The sequence below is a fragment of the Callithrix jacchus genome, chromosome 16 (assembly GCF_049354715.1).
Source record: "Callithrix jacchus isolate 240 chromosome 16, calJac240_pri, whole genome shotgun sequence".
NCBI lineage: Eukaryota > Metazoa > Chordata > Mammalia > Primates > Cebidae > Callithrix > Callithrix jacchus.
The window spans coordinates 30,878,133-30,886,861 of NC_133517.1; the positions used below are offsets into that span (position 1 = coordinate 30,878,133).

At 45.3% G+C, this 8,729-nt stretch overlaps 1 pseudogene; it reads right to left on the reverse strand.

Moving 5' to 3' along the window:
* Positions 1–235: 235 nt before the first annotated feature.
* Positions 236–7,357, reverse strand: LOC144579683 (keratin, type II cytoskeletal 8-like; annotated as a pseudogene).
* Positions 7,358–8,729: the final 1,372 nt, after the last annotated feature.

The following is an 8,729-nucleotide window of genomic DNA, read 5'->3' on the forward strand; positions in this document are numbered from 1 at the left end:
GAATGCTCATGAGAGGGATTCCTACTGTTTCACCTGCAGGATGCCAAGCTTTGGAGCCCAAACCTGTGTGCTGGTTTGTGGCTTCCTAAGTGGGGTAGTGGAAGTCGAAGTCTTTCTTCTTAAAAAAGATAAGCTCGGCAATAGCCCCTCAGGAAAATGTGATTACAGCTCCACAATTCCCCATCCAGAAGTTCTGAAATTCAGACAGCTCTGAAACCAAAAGTTTTTTCATAATTCATTTGGTGGCAAAACCCGACTTGACCTGAATTAATGTAAGTTCATCATCGTCTCTTTGCTAAAAGAGCAGAAGAGAAACAGGTATTACGCTCTTCCAGTTCCTTTCCTGAAACCCCTGAAAACAGCAATTACTTTCGTTCACAGTATTTTCAACATAATGCAAAAGCACCGACTTTATGTATTCTGAATGCATGAATTCCACATTGTCTTCTCTTCCTTCTTCACTATTTAAGTGAAATAAAATACTCAATGAGATATAGGCCTGGTCATATTTAAAATTATAAGTTCAGAGTTGCAAAGGAAGAGTACCTCTGAATAACTGACCTGTCTCTCAGTATTTCTGAGAATCTATTCTAACATTGAAAACCCCATTCAGCCACTTTGATGTGGAGCCGAATAGGTTAGCATCATTTTACCACCATTTGTTTAGCTGTACCTTGGCAAATGTCAAGTTCAAGTCTGGATATTTGGACTGTTGGGGGCAAAATGAGGTCAGCAGCCTCCCAATGGGCTTTCTGTCTGGCTGACAGCACCTCACGGACCTTCGCTCAGCTCATAGATAAGGTCGAGGCATGACTCTTGGAGAAACATTGGATGAATAAGGCTTCTGTCTGCTTTCTTCTTTTGGGGATAAATATCAGAGATCAGCTGATGCAGAAGATCCTCACCACAACTCCAGCTCCAGAGCTTAACCTAAGAGCAAACTCAGTGAAGACTTGGAGCATTTAAAGTGAAAACAGGCCAGGCATGGTGATGCATGCCTGTACTCCCAGAGCTTTGGGAGGCCAAAGCAGGTGGATTGCTTGAGCCAGGGAGTTCAAGTCTAGCCTGAGTGACATGGCAAGACCCTGTCTCTACAAAAATATTATAAAATGTAGCCAGACATGGTGATGTGCACCTGTAGTCCCAGCTACTGGGGAGGCTGAGGTGGGAGGATTGCCTGAGCCCAGGACAGGGTTGCAGTGAACTGAGATGATGCCACTGAACTCCAGCCTGGGTGACAGAGGGAGACCCTGTCTCAAAAAATAAATAAAATAAAGTGAAAACAACTAAAATATTTCTATATTTGGCCCTTCCCAAATTATTCTCAAATTTACAGCCTATCCAGGGCTGTGTCTCATCCATTCCCCCTCATCGATTATAATCTTTGGCCAAGCACACGGTTGGGTGATCCCAATTCTGATACATTGGTGTGAAGAAGAGAAATAAAAACAAAATCAGTCTCTTTTGAATTTAATCCAGTTTTACAAACACATTGCCTACCTCTTTGGCTTGGTACTAGGGATGCACGGACTAGGAATCACAATCAAGTCAAAGGAAGAGACCACTCACTCTCAAAAATAAGAAGTTGCGCAAGACGTTACAAGAGCAAATAGGAGAGACACTCCCCTTAGCCTTATTGGAGAGAGGATCAGGGAAGGCTTCCTGGAGGAGATGGCAGCGTATACTTAGTCCTGAAGACTGAACGCAGTTACTCAGGCAAAGGGGATGAGAAGAGGATGAAGATAGTGTATGCAGAGAACAGTTTACGCAAAGGTTCTGAGGAACATTTGGTTTGGATGATACAGCATGTAATTTATTTTTAAATACTTCAGTATTGACTGAGAGATGTGTGTTTATTTTAATCAACACTTTAGGAGTGATTTGCTAACATGTGAAGTACTCTAATCAGGGATTCACACTCCAGAATGTTTCATTAGCTTTGAAAGGCTCTAATTGGAAGTCCACACTCTAGAGGTAGCTTCTGCAAGAGTTTGGCAATCTTTATCTTCCTTCAGCACCAGGGCGTCTATTCATTTGTATAATGGGTTTGGAAATCATTTTTCATTGATGAAATGAGTTGTTCACAAGATATATGGATGGCTAAGAATATGATAAGGGCCTTCCGTGTTTGTGTGCACAGAGTGTAAGAATGTTTCAAGCTCAACAGCTTACACCCTTCATGATGTCCCACCAAGCTTAAGTCTCCATCTGGTCTTACGCCACACACACATATAACAGATGATTCTATGCTGTCTGGCCTGAATCTGACTAGTAACCCACCTGAATTCTGTGACTAGAATATTTTCTCATGCAAGATGTGTGTCATACAAAGAGCAAAGATCTCATCAAGCTTAGACAAATACTTTCATGTTATTATAGTGCCTGCTTATTAGTAAATGTTTGTATATATAGCAGAATTTGGTCTGGGTCTTGCTTTCAATGCAACCTACCCATACCCCTTGGTTGGGCAGCCATAGTAGAGGGGATCCTAATCCTCATCCCCCTTTAACTAAGGTAGGCCATAGATACCTTTCAAAAAGAGCCTAAGAATTATGAGCAGCCAAATTGGCTGCAGTCTGTTTTCCGCAGCATGGCTCCTTGGTTTGTTTTTAATAGTGCTAGCCATCCTTTCCCACCACTCCAGGGAGGGAGTTATCCAAGGTGGCTCAATTCAACTGGGCAGCAGGAAGGAGCAGAATCCCATGGAAAGGTGCCCAAGGTCTACCAGGAAGTCAATACCAGTTCTAACAAATCTGCTGGGTAATACAAGGACAAAAAAAAAACTGCTTGGTGACTGGGAGAGCTGAGAGAAGGATGGGAAGGAGTGTGAGGCCCTGGTTCGGATGAGTGGGTCAGGACTGAGGCTGTGAATAGCAGGTGATTGCCACAGCACACCTTCATCATGGTGCCAGAACACAGCATGCTGGCTTCAAGGAGCCACTCCCAGCTGGACAGCAGCCAGCTACCCACGGCCAAGTTTATTACCTATTGCTCCTCCAGCACCTCCTGAAATCTGCTCTGCCTATATGTCTTCCATTCAGCTAACGGCACCACCCTCCACATGGGAATCACCCTGGGCATCTTCAATGTCACCTCCCCAATTTTAATCAATCATCAAGTCTAAAAACTTCTATCAACAAAATATCTCTTGACTCCATCCTAACTGACTTACAACCAACTGCCTTGGTTCTGGGCTTGTCATCTCTCCTGTGGGCTACAGTCCACACTACAAGAGCCTCCTTGCTGGTGGTCTTCATGCCTCTATCCCATGTCTCAGCTGCCTTTCTTAAGTACAGATTAAAACCCTGTGGAGACTCCAGCGTTGTCCCCAGTACATCAAATTCTAGATCATAGGTTGTTAGAACTGTTTTGATTGCAATGGGTTAGAGACCTAACGAGGACTAGCTTGAGTGAAAAGAGGAAATTGATTGGTTTACCTAACTGAATTATAGGAAATAAAAGGGTTGTGCCTCAGGGACTGGAATCAAGGACTCAAATATCATTGGAATTCTTCCTGTGTGTGCTGTCAGTGTTGCTCTCTCCACGCACCTGGATCATAACCTGTGGCAACTTGGGCCTCACAAATGCTCAGTTGCACCCATCTTTTTTAAGTTCCAGTTTGAAAAATCCCAGGGAGGGCCTCCTATTAGTCTGGTTGGTATAATGGACTCATCTCTAGTCTAAGGAATATGCCTGGGATGGGGTCACCATGACTGACTCTATATGCCCCTGGACAGGGGCCAGAGCATGATACATCATTAAAATTGATGACAATGGAGGCACTTAGATAACCCACCCAAGTTCTGGCCGTGAAAACATAGCTGAATAATTTTCTCCCTGGTCAGCTAATCCCTAGCAATAAGACACAGGAGTTAAGCCCTTAGGCTCTGGGTTCAAATTCCAGTTATCCCAATTATTAGTTGTGTGACCTTGGACAGTGTGCACAGCCCCAGTGAGCCTCAGTTTCCTGATCTGTAAAATGGGGAGGGAAGTAGAAAGATACTGTGTGAAAATTTAAGGAGGCAGGGCATTGAGAGCACTTAGAACACAGCCTGGCTCTCGGTGTGCTCTTGTTAGCTCTTCCTGCTCCCAGCAGCCTTGGCATGAGTGGGCAGCCTTCAGAAGGCAGCAGGGCCTCAGGCTACTGCCTGCTGCCAGCAGAATGAGATCAGGGTTAATCAGAGGAACAGACTGACCTGATTCCCAGCACTCCAGTGAAGTGACCCATCTGACACCTTGGAGAAGATAGTGCCAGGAAGAGGAGTTGCTTGGCACATGACATTCTCCATAAGGAAAGGCTGAGGGGTCCTTTCAGAGTCCTTTTGTCTCCCTGCCAGAGGAGAACAACATCTGGAAGGAAGGATTTCTTTAGCTTCATGCTTATATTGCCGCCAGACTTGTGGGTTAGAGCCTGGAATCATCTCTTTATTAAATAATAATTAAGAGGCCCCTGTAAAAGGAATCTGGGTCTAATTACCTGACTCATTAAGCACCCAGTTGAAGCTGGGAGGCTATTTTGCTGCTGTGGCCCCACTCTAAAGCAATTTTCACATTTCTGGAAGTAGCAAGTGGAGTTTCACTTTCTTGGGGGGCTCAGAATCAAGGTTCTGTGTTTAAATACACACATCACTCAAGAAGGCTCCCTCCAAGCATCCCACTCAAAGGGTGAGTCCTCCCGTTTCCTATTCTGCAAGATCTAAATTGGTCTTGGAACAGAGAACACAAGGAAGGGCCGAGGGACCAGCTGGGCAAGGAATCAGCTCATTAGTAGCCTCTACGGAGGTGTTGAAATTGAGCAAGTTAAAAGCATATTAGTTTAAATGAGACTTTTCACAAACAAGGGGAAATGTTTAGGTGGGAAGCAAATGTAATCATTTTGTGACGGGGCATAATTTGATAATTAATGGGGAAGTTGTCAGTATAATCTTGAGAAAGCCCCAGGAAATGAAGAAATCTGTCTTTATTAAGGGAAACTCAGGAGAAAAAGTTATTGGAATGCAAGCAATTCACCGGCAAGGTCCTGGTAGCAAGTTCTTATTAGATGTGTGTGTTGGGACTGTCTTTCTGCCACATCTGTGTGTAATTCTTTGTCTTGATTCACCAGGCCCACCACCTCTCCTAATGGGAACGTAGAGAACAGAGAACACTGAAGGCAACTGTGAAGCAAACCCAGGCTTCTTTCTTCTGTACAGAAGGGCTGGCCAGCATCTGTTATGCTCAGCAGGAAAGCAGGGAGAGACAAGCCTAACTGGCTCCCTGGGGCCAGCCAGGTTTTGATGCCCTAAAGCCTGTGCAGCCAGTGCAAGCCCATGGAAGAGAAAGTCCATGGAATCACACTCCTTGTATCCCCCTGGGAAAAGAGGCTGGGACTCTCACTTGGCCAGAACAGGAGTCCAAGAGAAAAGCCCCACAAAGTGCCTACTCACAGTGACTAAGGCAGGGGCTCTGGAGTCAGAATGCCTGGGCTCAGCTCTCCACTTGGCCACAGTTTCTCTTGACATGGAGTGTGCTATTCAAGGTCTCTGAGCTTCAGTTTCCTGGTGCCTATCTTATAGGCTCAAGCATGGAAAGAGTAACTCTATATAAAGGACCCACAGCAATGCCTGGCACTGAAGGTCTGCTCAACAGGTGTTGTTAGCATTTGCTGTAACTACTAGACATGTGGGCATCTGAGCACTGGAAATGTGGCCATTCTTGGTTGATATGTGCTGTAGGTGTAAAATGCATACAGAATTCAGACTTTGTACAAGAAAGAGAACATAAAATATCTCATTGGTAATTTTTATATTGATTACATATTGAAATGATAGTGTCTTTAATATGTTGAGTTAAATAAATACATGTTATCAAAATTAGTATTGCTCCCTCTTCTTCTTATAATAAAAGGCACATTACATAAAATTTCCCCTCTTAACCATTTTTAAGTGTACAGTTCAGTAGTGTTAAGTATATTCACACTGTGGTGGAACAGATCTCCAGAACTTCATCTTGCAAGTCTGAAACTCTATACCTATTAAACAACTCCCCATATGCCCCTCTCTTCAGCTCTGGCAACCAACATTCCACTTTTTATTTCTATGAACTTAGATATTTTAGATACCTCATATAAGTGGAATCATACAGTATTTGTCTTTTTGTGGCTGACTTGTTTTGCTTAACATAATGTCCTCAAGCTTCAGCCATGTCACATCATGTGATAGGGTTTACTTCCTTTTTAAGGCTGAGTAATATTCCATCCTTTTATTTTTATAAGATGGCTTTTAGAAAATGTAAAATATGTTTGTGGTTCCTATGATATTTCTACTGGATAGTGCTAGTCTAGAACTAATAGTTCTCAACCCTATCAGTACCAACCCCTCCTTATCACAGTGAATTTGTAACACTGTCTTCACTCCGCTGAAATAAACTGTTAGATAAAATAACTTACATGCACACATAATATTTTTTTAAAAAAACAATATAATGGCCTAACTGTCCGTATAAAGAGTAAAGGAAAGGAAAGGAACCTATGGAGAAAAGTATATTTAATTTGCTCTTTCAGCGGTGGCTGGCAATCTCGTACTGAGCCTTGACCTCAGCAATGATGCTGTCCATGCCCAGGCAGTGGCTGTCGTCCACAGGCAGCACCACAGATGTGTCTGAGATCTGGGACTGCGGCTCCTGGGTCTCCTCTTCATACAGCTGCCTGAGGAAGTGGATCTCGTCAGTTAGCCCTTCAGGCGACGCTCCAGCTCTACCTTGTTCATGTAAGCTTCATCCATATCCTTCCTGATGAGGAAAAATTCATTCTCCATCTCTGTACGCTTACTGATCTCATCCTCATACTTGTTCTTCATGTCCTCCACCAGCCCCTGCATGTTGCCAAGCTCCACCTCCAGCTTCAGCTTCTCCTGGCCCAGAGTCTCCAGCTGCCACCTAAGGTTGTTGCTGTAGCTCTCGAACAAGCTGTCCATGTTGCTCTGAGCCATCTTCTGCTGCTGCAGGACACTCCACTTGGTCTCCAGCATCTTGTTCTGCTGCTCCAGGAACCGTTCCTTGTCTATGAAGGATGTAAATTTATTTTTGAGGGTCTTGATCTACTCCTTCTCCTGGGTGGGCACAGCCTGGATGTTGGGGTCTACTTCCAGGTTAAGGGGGCTCAGCAGGCTCTGGTCGACCCTGATGGGGTGATGCCTCCCATCCCACTGGCCCTACCATAGCCTCCACCCAGGCCACTGCAGAAGCTGCTGCTGCCCTCTCAGGAGAAGCTTGAGGAGCTGATGCAGGCATCAGGCCCACTCCTGTAGCAGTGGCTGCTGTGGGCCCAGGGGCCAGAGGTGAACACCTTTTAGGACTTCTGGGTCACCCTGATCGACATAGTGGAGGCAGGTGGGCTGAAGCAGGTGTTGATTCCAGAAGGAGAGGAGCAGAGTAAGAGCTGCAGACGCTGGCTGGGAAGCACGGGGATGACCTGCACGTACAAAGACAGAAATTTCTGAGATGAACTGGAGTATCAGCCAGCTCCAGGCTGAGACTGGGGGCTTCAAAGGCCAGAGGGAATCCCTGGAGGCCACCATCATGATGCCAGCAGTGTGGGGAGCTGGCCGTTAAGGATGCCAATGCCAAGCTGCCTGAGCTGAAGGTTGCCCTGCAGTGGGCCAAGCAGGACACAGCGGCAGCTGCACGAGTACCAGAAGCTGATGAGCATCAAGCTGGCCCTGGACATTGAGATCGCCACCTACACAAAGCTGCTAGAGGGCGAGGAGAGCCGGCTGGAGTCTGGGATGCAAAACAGGAAAGTCCCTACGAAGACTACCAGCGGCTATGCAAGTGAGCTCTGCCTATGAGGGCCTCAAAAGCCTGGGTCTCAGCTATGGCCTGGGCTCCAGCTTTGGCTCTGGTGCAGGCTCCAGCTCTTTCAGCCACACCAGCTCCACCAGGGCTGTTGTTGTGAAGAAGATTGAGCCCCATGATGGGAAACTGGTGTCCCAGTCCTCTGACGTGCCCAAGTGAACAGCTATGGCAGCCCCTGCCAGCCTGACCTTCCTGTGGCTGCCCCAGACCCGGGAGGGAGGCTGCTGTGCAGGGGAGCACAGGGAACGGGAGACCCACCTGAGACTCAGCCCTAGCCCTCAGCCCACCCTCGGGGGAGTTTACTGCCTAGGGACTCCCTTGCCCATGCCTCCAGCTACAAATCAATTTAATTGCTTTTGTTTTGTTTTTTTGGTTGTTGGTTTTTGTCCACAATAAAACTTCAGCTAGCTCTGAAAAAAAAAAAAAAAATTACTATTAGATATCAGCACTTAATTCAAAATAATCAGATGCTTCGATGAATATGTAAAATTACCATTAATGGGATAGATATCAATGCAGAGTAGTAAGTTAAATTTTGGGAGTGATGTTGCCAGCAGAAACATGATTTCCTGAAATGGAACAGCTCAGCCAAATTCCAACAAAACAAAGTATGACTTTCTCTCTATGTATGTGATTATAGTCCTCTGAAAATGCATATAAATTTAAATGAAGCAAAATATATAGGTATATATGGCACCTATAATTAGATTATGGGCTCAGAGACTTCAAAATAGATTTTTCGCCTAAATGAATGCCCAAAGGCATATTTACAAATCAAGAGGACCTCAGAGAAATTTTTGACTTTGCAGAGCTGGCCTGTGCTGGCCGAAGATCTGTTTCCCTGTGTCCCAGTGCATCTATTGAAGGCCTATAGCATCCTTCAACCTCTGGGACAA